This window comes from Notothenia rossii (assembly GCF_949606895.1).
Source record: "Notothenia rossii genome assembly, chromosome: 12".
NCBI lineage: Eukaryota > Metazoa > Chordata > Actinopteri > Perciformes > Nototheniidae > Notothenia > Notothenia rossii.
In genome coordinates this window covers 19,254,269-19,268,096 of record NC_136911.1, presented here as the reverse complement: position 1 = coordinate 19,268,096, position 13,828 = coordinate 19,254,269, and the positions used below count along the sequence as shown (strand labels likewise).

At 41.2% G+C, this 13,828-nt stretch overlaps 1 protein-coding gene and 1 long non-coding RNA gene across 2 annotated transcripts in view; one reads left to right on the top strand and one right to left on the bottom strand.

The window, feature by feature from the left end:
- The window catches only part of LOC307026124 (cadherin-20-like), a 56,326-nt gene extending 44,128 nt beyond the window's left edge, over positions 1-12,198 (bottom strand). Inside the window, exon 1 of the mRNA XM_079661272.1 lies at positions 11,818-12,198. The gene's annotated coding sequence lies outside the window, so the exon portion shown is untranslated. The remainder of the gene's footprint in view (positions 1-11,817) is intronic.
- Positions 1-13,828, top strand: part of LOC307026130 — a 162,651-nt gene that overhangs the window by 37,492 nt on the left and 111,331 nt on the right. The gene's annotated exons all lie outside the window — the stretch shown is intronic.

The following is a 13,828-nucleotide window of genomic DNA, read 5'->3' as shown; positions in this document are numbered from 1 at the left end:
TGTAGTGACATTTTACGCGTGTTGACATTTGGACCGTTGTTGGATTGTTGACCCCTTTCACAGGCTTTTGAATGGACACTGGATTGTTCAAATCTTCAGCCTTTTCACTTTTCTCCAACCTTTACACCACCTTGCCACCGGCTGTTCATTCCCCCTAATCTGCAGGCAGGTCAGGACAGCGCAGGGCAGCCGAGTTATTGGACAGAGATATGACCGATTGCTCACTGGACCTTAATTTCCTTTTAGTGGTGGTGGAGACACGTCAATTATAAACTTAAATAGCCTAACTTTAAAAAGTGACCACCACTTCAGTTGATTGCATGAGCTTTCCATTGTTTTTAGAAGACGTTCCCGGTGTATTATAATTGCCTCTGTAATATGCAGAGCCTTTTATCCCGCTCATAAAAGCCAGCCACATTAATCACGTTGTATTGGTGTTGGTGAGCTATAGGAGATGATTGGGACAATAAGTGGTGCGTGTCTTTGAGAGATGCGAGCCTCGGAACGTGTCAGCCAAACTAAGTTCCCAACCATTAAATGTTACGACACTGTACTTCCATTAACATTCTGGATATTAATCATATCAGAGGCCTTGGAGGACGGGAAAGAGACGAGTGCCAAACTATTCTGTGAAGTTCATTCTTCGGTGTCACTCTCGCTTCTCCGGTAATTGTGGAGCAGGTCATATATGGAAAAAGGAGAAGGGAGGAATAAATAGATTCCTCGAAAACATGGCAGGTTTAATTTGTTAGCTTGGATAAAAATTGGCTGGTGAGGAAAACAAACGACGGTTACAGGGGCTGATGGTACCAATTCGTCAGGGGAAGATTGAGGAGCTGTTCTAGAGATAGCTCACGTCTCCATAAATCATGTTGACAATTGACTTGAACTGCAAGAGGAGGAGGTCTCTCATAAAGCCAGCCTGAGCAGCCCTGATATAGGACATCTCCCTCCCACATGCCAGAAATAGAACGACAGCTTGATGCATCGAGGATGGCCTCTGATGGCTGACTAAAACACTCTCTCCACACTCATTTAAAGTGCTAATCTGATTTCTTTTTAATTCAATTTTGGCGCAACCTTCGATAGTTTGTTACTATCGCTGTTGTGTTCCTTTCCAACAATCACTTATCAAACCGTGTTGGCGTCATCCATTCTGTTTCCTGTTGATGAAGATTAAGTTTATGCAGATAGGGATCTTTTTTGGTCCGCGATGCACTACTGCAAATATATGAAACACTAATTCATCACCTGTAAACAACCTGACTCCAGCGAGGCAGATTAATAACTCTTATTTACTGGCTTTAAATTTAATCTTTTTCTATTTACATACAAAAAACTACTTGTGAGTTGCTCTCTAACATGCACTGCTTCAATTTTTACTGACAACCTCCTACTTTTGAGTTTGAATGAGCTTAATGTAAGTTGCTTTTGGGAAAAAGCTCTAAAGCTGGGTTTAAACCTCGGATTAAAGAAGTCTACCAAATCTGGATGGACAGTCGGATTGCAATACATAATACCACTGGATAGAATGAATGTGTGCAAATCCTGTTTAATGTGTTGGCAGTTTAATAGGGAAAGCCTTATGTTAATGTACAAACATTAGTGCAACACTTGTAAAAGCATTAGTCAACTCGATAATGCCAACGGTGTAATTGTACCTTTATATTAAAAACTACTGTCAAGTGTTTCAGCATTTAATAAGCTAAGGATGTACTGTATGACTCAAACTGCATTTCCTGGATCACGATTCATCCTTTAACAAGCACATTGGGTTGATCACGATTTAACAAACTGCTTGCAAAGTAATTACGGTTCACTCACCACACCTATTACCCCTGGATATGAAGCTTTGTCAGCTTACGATAAGCAAAACTAAATATGTTCTCCTGGCTATTAGGAGTTCCTTCCTCTTACTCTACGGTGTAATCTCTCATCTCACTGCCTCTCATCTTTCGAACACACCTCTGGTTGTATTCCAGATGCAGGAGAAAAACAAACTAAGTGCGTTAAAGGGTATGATATTTCAGATTTATTTACAATACTGTACATGCAATATGAGCCATGACCTGTTGATAGGATCAGAAAATGTGATGAGCTAACTAAAAGTCGAACTTTGATATGCAGCGTGACTATTACAGGAAGCAGTAATGTGATTACAGAGCTCTCTAATCCATTACTTTCAATGGAATTGTCTACATACATGCCGAACAAGTCGTATCACTTCTCCCTGTGTTTTCTCTGTATGTGTATTACTACTGTGCCACCCAGTCGAGTGTGTAAGCTTCTCCCTCTCCCTCACTGCCTCCTCGGCGGCGGCTCAGGGAGCTTGTGTTCATGTGGGTTTCACCAGATGTTGATTCAACCGCTGAACAGATGACAGACTCAGCCAGCAGCCGAGGAGACAAATCCACAGTCCAACACTCAGCAGGCTTCCACTGCGTTGTTTCACTGCCTGCTTTGTTTATATACGTCTGTCTCTTTCCTCACACCGCATGAATGTTCTTCCAGCTTGGCACATTGGCATGGATCGTCTACAAACAGAACCACACAGTCGCTCTCTTCCTCTTGGGTTTGAATTCTCCATAACTGTCTTTTTTTTAGGAGATGAAAGTTGCAAATTATGATTTCAAACCGGCAGTAAACAAAAAAAAAGTGCAGTGCGTGTTAAGTTTTTCGATATGGAGCGGTGTTATTGCAGGGAATGAACCGCGCTACGCTTTCCTTCTGTAGTGATTTACTCTAGTTAAACATCCATAACAACAAATTCATCCAGCAACGCAGAAAGTGTAAAGCTGTCGCTGGTGTAATGACAGATTGCAAAGTCTACTTGGCAAATAAAACATGAAGGTGTGAACTCCTTTTCTCAAATATGGGTTCTCATAAATATGTGGCCTCAAACTCCTATTACCAAACAAAACAGAACATAATTAGGCTGCTGTTGTTTTAGACGTTTTTGGTTTGTCCGCTCTCCAGAGAGTTAATAGCAAGGGATTTGTTTTTGTGTAGTTCAGAATCTCAAACCATAAACTCACCCAGCCTGCGGCACTTTCCCAGATGTTATCTAATCTTTGAAATACTACCTTGTCGTCCACAGAAAGAGTCCATCCCAAAACACTTACACCTCTCTGCTGAACATCTATCTCTTGTTGTTTGGTGGTATATGTATTTTTGTGATGGAATACCCGAGCCACAGGCGCATCTGATAGCAACATTTCCAGCCATCAGAAGCATCAAACAGAAAAATCCATTGTAAGACAGAGCAATTTCTCAAACAACAGTGGGTTCAGTAGACCACGATGACATACCGCTACAGGACATGAGCGCACTACACGACTCCCATCTATTCTCCACCGTAGCTCACATGTAACCCACAGCTCCTGTCTTCCACTTTTCAAAAACATTTTCTGGGAAATGTTACAAATGACAAACTGAAGTTGACATACACAAACCAGGAGGAGAAGAAGTGTGTACCTGAAAAATAAAGCCCCACACAGCCTATCTGAAATGCTTTGACAGAGAAAATGGCAAATTTCCTTGCAAAAAGTCCTCGCATTCACAACTCTGAAAACATTTGCTATTCACATCACAGGTTAAGTGTGTGAAACAGGTTAATTCGCTCTCACTCACTATGCTCATTCTTCTTGAAATAAATCAAGAGAGGAAACTGAGGCACATTCATTACGAATGCATTCTTATTCTTGTATGGGCGCTGTGCAGCCTCCCTTCTCCTTGTGCTTAATTTGCGTCTGGCTCTTCAAATATTTAAAGGTAGGATTGGAGAATTAAAGTGACTGCAAACATGGATCCCATGGCCCACTTGACAAGGCGAGGAAGATTGTTGTACAAGACAGGCACTTACTCAAACATATGGCCACGAGAGCTAACGGAAGTTAAGAATGGAGGCCAAAACCATTCGGTGTCTCCTGCTGGCAATGCTCCACACACCTAGCAATGGTATATAGCAAACAATTCTTTTTAGGGGAAAGTAGATATTAAACCAAAACCAGTAGGCAAATAATTTCTTAATTTGCACCTAGTACTATTACATATCAGCAGATTACAGCCCTTGATACTAACATTAAGGTCATGCAATTTAAATGTAATGTTTATTAGGCAAAAGATACATTATCTTAAGTAGACTCAGTAGTTACTTTTACTTTTTTTTTAAGCACTTTTTTAACGTGAAAGTTCATTAATTGGGTTTTGAGACACTTTATTTTAACTTCTCTCAATGAACCTGTTCCCAGCAGTTGTTGTCTTCCAAAAAAGGTCCAGTTAACCCCTGTATGTTACCTGTCCTGCACTAAATGGCAGACATTACAGAGAAGTGAAAACCAGGCAAACATAGTGGAACAGCAGATAAGAGATGGATATTTTTCCAAGAAGGCAGAAACTGTGCATATGTAATGTCGCAAACAGAAAAAATCAGTTTCGACTGGACCTCGGCAATTAAACTCTTGAAAAAAACACTTTTAAAAAGTCTATTTAGGCCTTGTAACTAATTCATGCACTTACAATGGTATGACCTGCTTGAATTGAATGTATCTGCACTTTCCTTGTTGTTGGGAGTTTGAGTCTTGATGGTTTTTCAACTTATTGCAAATCGCTTTGGATAAAGGGTCAGCTAAATGAAATATAATGTGATGTAGACCAAACAAGAGCAAAAAGTAAAATTACTAATGTACTGAAAAGTGTAGGGTAGAAAGAAAAACAACCCAATCTCCTGTATTTATAAAGAGGCAACTGTTAGCTTGCATGTATGATTTGTCAACTTTATAAAGTGATCTTGTGATGTATCATGAGGTTGTGCTAATTCTTCAAATAATGACTTTGTGTCCTCCATCAAATCCATTTTGCTTAAGCCTTCAGACACATCTATTGATCTGCAAACGATCAAAACCATGCTTGCTGGGAAATGGTAACAGGTTTTCCACAAGTTTGATTTTTAGGTCTACCGCATGAGACACTTAAACTTCCTCAGGAGACACATGAGACCCTAAATATCGCACACAGACGAATTGATCCACCTTTCTGACTGGGAATTCCCGTAGACAGCCGATACGGAACTCTTGCTGCGGTTATTTCCCCTCTTTCACTCCTCTTCTACATCTTCCATTCTGTCTCATGTACGCTCCTCGGATGAAGAAGAGGACACAGGTAATGATATTCCAAAGAGAGGGCGGAGCGGTGTTGAAGTGTTTGTTTTCAGAGGAGTTTTGAATCCGGATGAAGGGGGGATTGCTTTTGAGTGAGATCAAACAACTCTCCTGTTTGTGTGTGTGTGTGTGTGTATGGTATGTGCCCCGCCCCCACCACTCCCACCCATCACAGCTACATGGCATGTCGGCCCCGTCAAACAGCCTGCATGAACGCAAGGGACTCAGCGCGAGCGAATACATGCGTTTTGATTGGAGCTCAGCAACATGTATCATTCATATGCAAAAAAATATAATGTCATCACAACAAAATCAATCATAAATCCTTAGCTTATTTTTCTTTTTTGTATTATATATAAAAACGAATATGACAAAAGAGGAACAACCAAACATCTTTTTATTTGTAACTCATTTTGGGGTCTGTTTAAAACACTATTGCCAACTTGTATTATATTGATTTGACAAAGGTTTTATCAAACTGTTTTTTAATTGCAGTTGATATGAGAAACTTTAACATGGATTTGGAGTAGTATTTTTATTGGCCTTTACCAAATCTTCAGGGATTTATTTATGTATTTGTTTACATATTCTTGCCCTTTTTTAGCAGGGCAGGCAGTATACATAGGGGGGTTTTGTAGCCAATTATCTGCAAAGTGTGGCAAGAAAAACAATTGTTGGAAATGTGAACTAAGACAGGGGGCTTAACCAAGCATTGAAGCTCCTACTCAAATGATAATTCCCTTTGGCTTGATCCCTACAACCCGTTTCACATAACATATTGTCATTTTCATAATTACTATAGTATAACATATTGATTGTAGCTGCGTTATACTGTAAGCCCCAGAGTTGTTGATTTAGCAGATCATTTCAACACTTTACAGAATAATGTGTGAGGCTGTAAGTCAGTTTGATGGTTGTGAAGTAGAGTTTGGCCGGGGTGGATGAGTCAAAAGTATTTTATTTCCAGTACTGGAATGCAAAACATGTATTTTGAAGAGTTTTGCTTTTACCTCAAACAACCAGCAATTCTTCAGTGTCTCTGCAAACAGCGGGGAAGAAACAGATGTGAGACTTCTCTTTTCTGCCTCTGTCTTCTTTGTCTACATGACTCTCACTCTATTGATCGGATGCTTCGGGATATGGGAGAAAAATGGTGTTTGAGGATACAGCTCAGACAAAAGCTTCCCAGCCAATCAGAGAGCAAACTGTATCCTACAGTACAACATGTCTCCGAAACTTGAGTCACACATCCTCCAAGAGCTCCAAAAAATAAACCTCATTACACATCAATCAGATGACTGTCATGGCGAGACACTCTCACTTCCCTCACAGCTGCAGTGGATGCGGGTGATAACTGCAGTATGTGCGAGTATAGGTGTGTTTGTGTGCATAAGCAGAGCCAACACTCGGCACCTGATCTCGTGCTTCTCTTTCATCCCGGCGTCTGTGGCAGGCTGCCACAGGCACATATCATTTAACACACTACACCTGTTGGGATGAATTTGATACCTGACAATAATGGATTTGGAGTTCAAGGGAGGGGAACGCGGACAGGAAACTTTTCCAGAGGTCATATTTCATGACCGATCTGCGCTGATGCATATCCCCCTCCCCCCTGCTTTCAGAGGTTATGGACAAAGAAACACACAAACACGTGCTCCAGAGGCAGGTTACACATCAAGCCTCGACATGAAAGGAGGAGAAACTCAAAACCAGTTACTGCATGATCTCAGAAAAATACATATTGAATGCTTTTAATGGGAAATGCATCCATGGTTCAACTGATCCATGTTTCATGAATAGGCTTTTTATTTTCATGGTCTGTGTTGAATTGCATATGTAGGATCCACCTATCTCTATCATTGGGTGACAGTGACTGCTCATTGATTGGACTAACTGTGTCCCGTGCTCGAGTTGTCTTTTTGTTATTTGGGTGTACAGCGTTTTGAGTTGTCCTTGGGTCAAATTTGGACAGGGTCTCCTTGAATTGTTTTCGGAAGACATTTCTGTTTCATTTTTCTCTGACTGTCCATAGCACTTATCCTTTTACATTTTGGTGGATTGGGATTGGGTTTCAGAGCATGAAAAACACATTTGACAATAAAGATCTTATGGGCTTAGGATATTCACACGTCGTACTACAAAGACAGATGCTTTCAAAAATGCATGCAAAATCTGAATTACATTATCTGAGACAACAGATGATTTCTGTCAGGGCTGTTCCAAAGCGCAGTGGACAGAGTGATGAAAAGTAGCCTGCTGCTGCAGAGCACAGAAACCTAATGGATCTCTGGGTCAGATTTATAGCCGCTCATCCCCTCCATTGCTATAGGAGAGAAAAAGTTGACTGGAGCTCACCGACTCCAGAGACTATAATTCATTTCTCCCCTCTGCACTCCGTTTTATTCCGCCAGAGTACATTCGTGAGTATTGGACTCCTTCTTTGGGCCAATAAAACGTAATCACTGTCTGCCAGAACCAAGGTCACACAGTATTCCTTATGCAAAGTGATGATTATTTTGGCCTCGGCTGAAGGTCGATAAGCTGTTTATTTTACGCCTATGCCCGAGAGATGGATTGTTAAAAATGAAATAGATGATGTTTGGTTTTCATGTAATTACTGACCTTCGTTTGCACTTATATTTTCGGTGCTCTAATCCAGAGTGTGATAACTGAGTAGGTAGCGTGTTTGAACAGGTTGACAGTGAGCACATATTCTGTCACATTAATTAAGCTGGTGGCATTTCAATAGAGGGACAGCTTCCTCAACTGCTGGGTCTCGGCTAATGTCAGTTTTAGACAGTTTGACATCATCCTGTTTGCTTTCCCTCCTCCCATCCTATTGCACCATGTATGGACAGTTTCTCCCTGAGTTTAAAAGTCCAGCAATTGTGATATTGTATATTGTTTTTTTTACCAATTTGAACCATGAGGTCCAATTTAAAATGTGTAGAGAAGTCATTAAGCTCAGGAAATATGCAAAAGCTTAATTTCTTTTTTAGTGTATGCATCTATTAAGCCATTTGTTGGGGCTGAACTTGGAACATGGTGTCCAGTTCCCTTAATACTGCCATGATGCTGCCGATTGGACGTAAGAGAGCGCTTTAACAGCAGAGCTTTAGACTTGTCAGAGTAAGACAAAGGTGGAACTAATGAATTGAACGATGGCTCAGTTTCATTAAATGTCCCAGCAAGCTATTCCAGTGCCTCCCTAATGTCAAATTCAGCCATCACTAATCTTGGGCTATTAAACACACCTGTGCTTTTATTCTGGACATTCTGCATGAAAAGCAGGAGACTTCGGCTTTTCATCATCACCATTTGCAAAACCTTTGGTGATGTAAATAAAGTGCAAGAGATTTTAGATTGCTTACTAACTAAATATGGTTAGACACATGCATTTAGTCTCAATGAAGCTAACAGTGGCACTTCGGGATCTGAACTCAGATATGAAGTGCGTTATAAATTAAACCCATTATTATTATAACAGATTTCTGATTTGATCTTTGTTTCAACAAGGAACATTTTGATCTGTCAAAATTGTTTTTCTATCAAGACCACACACCTGCTTGGGTGAGCTGCGAGCTGTCTTTTTTTAATAGGAAAGCCCCATTGTTCAGTGAAAACTAATGAGGTCCACAATGTGTAACAGTTAAATTAAGTTAGGTGTGTGCTCTGACTGCTCTGCTATCCACAGTGAGGACTTCAGAGAGGGAGGCAGCTCTTCTCCCGGATCTGCTTCATTTGTGAATTGATTTTTTTTTACATGTGGCCTTGAATGTTTGCAATTTCCTTCTCAAAACCTTGTCAGAGCAGTAATGGGGGAAAAGGACCAGGGAGAATCAATTCAAATTAATTTCAGAGATGATGTGTTCCTGTCTCTTACTTTAAGCGACTCTCGTTTTGAATGCATATATTGCCTTAGGTAAGTCCTGGTAAAGAAAGAATGAAGTGAGAACATGATTGCTTTTCTTCAATTCAAGAGGGAATGTTTCACTGTCTGAGTTTAGAGGGAGTTGCAGAAGCAGCTTAATGAAATGAAAACCTGCATCTTCTGGGCACCGAGGAATTAGTTCCGACTAACTCACTAACAATGGTCCATGCACACTTATTGTAGTGTATTTACTGTGAGGGAAAAGGGGAGGTTTTGCTGGTGTTTAAAAACCCACGATGTATTAGCGGTGTTGTTGCTGACACTTAAATGACTGTGGTATTATTTACTGCCTCATTGTATTTGTCTGCCATGCGCCTTTTGTGGTGCTAAACAGATGCTTCTAAAAAAAAAGTGCTGACCAGGACTCATTGTAATTGAGTGCACAACATACATTATATTGTTAAAGTTGCTTATATTTATAATCCTTTCCACAGTTTGGGACGGAATATAAATTATATGTATGTTATTATCGGTTAAGATTGGATTGGTAGTTGTGCCAATGTATGAAAGAGACTCTCAACTTACTGAGTATCCCAATGCATTGAGATGTTCTAATGTTACGATCCATTACTTTCTATTAAAGGGGCCCCTGTGCCGGCCAGCTAACCAATCAGAGCAGACTGGGCTCTGGTTTCAAACAGAGGGTGAACAGAGGTGCTGCAGCAAAGGAAGTATGAGAAAGAGCTTTTTGACCATTAAAGGATGTAAACATGTCCCATTAGAGACACTAAATACAAATATGAACCTGGAAATTAGCATAATAGGGCATAGAAAAGAAAGCTAAGGAATAGAAATAGGATTTTATGTGAAAAATAAAAAATGTTGTTTGTCATTGTTTCAATCCAAAAACATGAAATTCCATTCGTTTCAGTTTAAAAAAATACTTATTACGTACAACATTTCTATTATATCGCATCTTCACACTTTCCATTGTGGACAAACTGGTTAACAAAGTCAAGGGTGAGATTCTTCAGCGTGACATAAGCATGACACTAACCAGATCCACCAGAAGTATGCATTGTAGTGTTCAGCTTGTGTTGAAGTGGCTACAAGCGCCCCAAGGTCAGTCAATCCATCAACAGCTCACAGCTCCAACAAAAGGATTCGCTCCGTTACAAAATACTGTGAGGCTGCTTCGTGTTCAGAAAACATGTGTCTCCTTTTCACACCAGGTGTCAATTTCAGCTATATGTTTCTAACCAGAGGGTATTTTTCACCGTGGTGACATCCACTCTCGGTGTCACGTATCACTGGGAAAATGTGCCGCATAATGATCAAATGAACCAAAACCAGGAACAAAAGATACTATGACACCGGCTCCGGCTAAAACGTAACAAGACAGTTGGACAAGCTCTAACACACTTCCTCTGACACCTAGTCTGATGGACCTGACAATCTTTCCCAGACCACAACAATGGCGACGGGGTCTTTGTTATTCTTGGGGCTCTCAAAGGCGCCTTCTGGTATCACATAAAGGACCATCGGGCACCAGTCCCTGCAGCCATTCAATTAACAATTTACTGGGCTATTGATTTCACTGCAAAAGAAGTGTCTCACATCCTGCTGACAAAAAGGAGCCTTTTACCAGCCTTTAACCTAAAGAGATGATGACTTTGAAAGATTTGTTCAGTGAACACAAACAAAAAAACCTTAAATCAAGCTTTTTACAACTTCAGTCACCCCTCTGAAAAGATAGCTTTTGCAATTTCTGTGTGACATTAAAACTGCGAAAAGTCAACCTGATTTCACACCGTGCCAAAATCCCTCAAATTCCCACAACGCCGGCAAAGTCACAGGGTTTTGCTCTTTTGAATCTCCTTCGACACCCAGAGGCATAACGACTAATGCTCCAAGGTTGATATACTTCATGTTTGGGGACAGCCAAATAGAAATCCTACCCATATATGTTTAATATTCACTGCAGAGCTTTACAGAACATAGCTGTTGATGCAACACGAGTCAAGCTGATTATAGGGCCAATTGACAGCATAATGGAAGTGAGAGGGGAGGAGCAGACGGGGGAGAGTGAGTGTCAGCCGGAGAGTTAGTGGAGAGGGACCAGGAGAGAGTACATGTAGATGCTTAATGAATTCGGTCACAGCTCCGCACAATGAAATCTTTATCCGTGGGGGGGATGAGGCAGGGGACTTGGCAGAGCCCCGGCGTATCTCGGCGGGGGTGAAAAATAGAAATCCCACTGTCCCCTGTTGGCTCTCCCTCATGTCAGCTGCCGTGGTTACTGAGTTGACTGCCAGCGAGCCCCCGACACTCCGGTCCTCCATCCCTCCTCCTTCCTCTTTTACTCTATCTGTCCAACTCTCCTTCACACTCGGGTATTTCTTTTCAACCTCTCCCCCTGTTCATTTGAACTCCCCGTTTCTCCCACAGATTCTCCGTCCTTATTCTCGGCTCATCTTCTTGTGTTTTTTGTCCTCTCTCTCTCTCACAACTCTATTTGACTTCACACTGTTGTCACACCGCTTGCACCGCATGCTGCTCAGTCAAAGAAATCAAGTGAAAATTGCTGCACAGTCAATAAATAATCGTCAGGACAGCAACTCATAGGAGAAGACTTACCGTATAACAGGTTGTTCTAATCATTATTTGAAACAAAACACTATATATGTTGGAGGCATTTCCTTTTAACCCAGATGTAAGTTGTCACAGTATTTTTTATCGGATTCATATAAGCAACACAATAAATAGTAAACAATTCAATCTTACCTTTAAAGCCCTAGGTTGTAGATGTTCAGAGAAACTTCTCCCTTGCAGCCGATGGAAATTACTGCAGCTTTCTCACTTTTTTTCTTCTTCTTCTTCTTCTTCTGTATTTCTGTCTCAGTGTTTCCAGTGGAGGTTATCTTCTGGGTTTTGTAGAGAAGTCCAGCTGACCCCTTTGCAAAAGAAGAAGAAAAAAAAAGACCAGAGAGCAAGAGCTGGCACCTCCTGATCAACTCTGCTCCTTCCAGCGCTCGGGGTGAGAGAAGTGTGAGACAAAGTAATCTTCAGGTGGAATTGTAAGACTTCCTCCCTTCCTCTGTCCTCTCTCTCTCTCCTCCCTCCCTGCGCTCGCTCTACCTGCTCAGAGCGTTGTATTGGAGCTCACTTCAGCAGCTGCCTCTCAGCTCTCCCTCTTGTGTCTGAGCGCTGTGCTGTTGCTCCATCCATTCCCCTCCTTTCTCTCTCTGCGTCCCTGCCTCTCCCTTCCTCCTTCCATCCCTCTAACGGCTCATGAATGTTTAGACACGCCAATTGTAGCTGAAAGGCACCAAATTAACCCTGCAAAACTCAAAGTATACTCTATCGCTCGGCTCACTTTCCCCCAGTTTTCCTTTAGTCCGACCCCTTCCACTGCGTATGACCCTCCTGAATGGTACAATCAGTTCTTTTTAGGGGGAGTGATAGTCCATTAACTTTGTGGTCCCCGCTCTCCCCTGTACTTTATCAACAGACTGTCTGAAACTGGGATTATGGTCTAACATTCGGTGAATGTGCGATCAGGGATGCTGCGCACACGAGCACACATTATGAGTCAAATTGGCTCATAAAATAATCATGAGCAAAGCGAGAAACGCGTATGATGAATAAGTAAATATTTACCACCCTCCTCTCTTGGTTATTTAATGATTAATTGTCCTTAAACAAGTCTAATTGGAGTTAATTGGAGATATTGAGCCATTGGAAAACAGATCAAAGTCATCCAGTGACAGTAAACTGGTCGGATCCCCAGAGGCTGTGGAGTGTTTCCGGTGAGCTCATTGACCCGAGAGATGTCAATGCGTCACCGAAAGAAAGTTTGTGTCAGTAAATGTTGGATTTAGGACTGCCTCAAAACTGCCAATTTCATCTTCCTTTCAATAGAAACACAACCGGTCCACAATTACGCGGATACATAGAAGGCAATGCTGTCAATAACTCCCAATATTGCCCTATGTTTCAGCTGCTCCTATTTCTATTGTTGGTGGAATAGCTGATGGCACATCTTATGACAACATTTTTTATACAAATAACATTAGAGTATTCGTCCTTTTTATAAACTTAAACATCCTTTTTAAAAATCATGTCAACCTCCCAAAGAAACACCAATACTTGTTTTAGCTCTGTTTTGGTCCCCACCACCTCTAATCAACTTAGCCAATTAGCTCTTTGCTAGGAAAACCTGCCATCTGTTGCCATGTGACCAGAGTGAAACAAAAACAAAACATTTGCTAGCTTGAAACTAAACAATGTGCTGAAAGTGGCTAAAAGTGCCAAAACTCCAAAGGTCACCGCATTGCTAATTTATTAATATTGATCATAGCAGTTCAAAAGTTGATTTCTGAAAGTGTCAGGTCATGGGTTAGCTCCTGTAAGAATCCACTTTATAATAGCCTGTAAAACTGCTGTGTGAAGACTTCACAGCACCTCTATTACAAATTAGAGCCAAATACGGTTTTGCAAATGCCAGTCGTCAGCGGTATTAGCTTAAGGTTAATGCCTAAGGAAGTTAAAAAAAAAGTTGCTTGTAGAGTTTGGCTGAGCTGGATGGAGATGATTCACAATCTGTACACATCACATCTCGTCTGTTTAGGCTTGGGGCTAATTGTGAATAATTAACTGCATTGGTATCGATCTTGTGGAAGTCACGCTGTTACTAACACAGCTTGCCGTATGTTGACTTGGCGTCACACATCTGTCAAGCAGGTGCACAGTGTGATCCATCATCGAGTATACGGAGATGCTTAAAAAATCACAG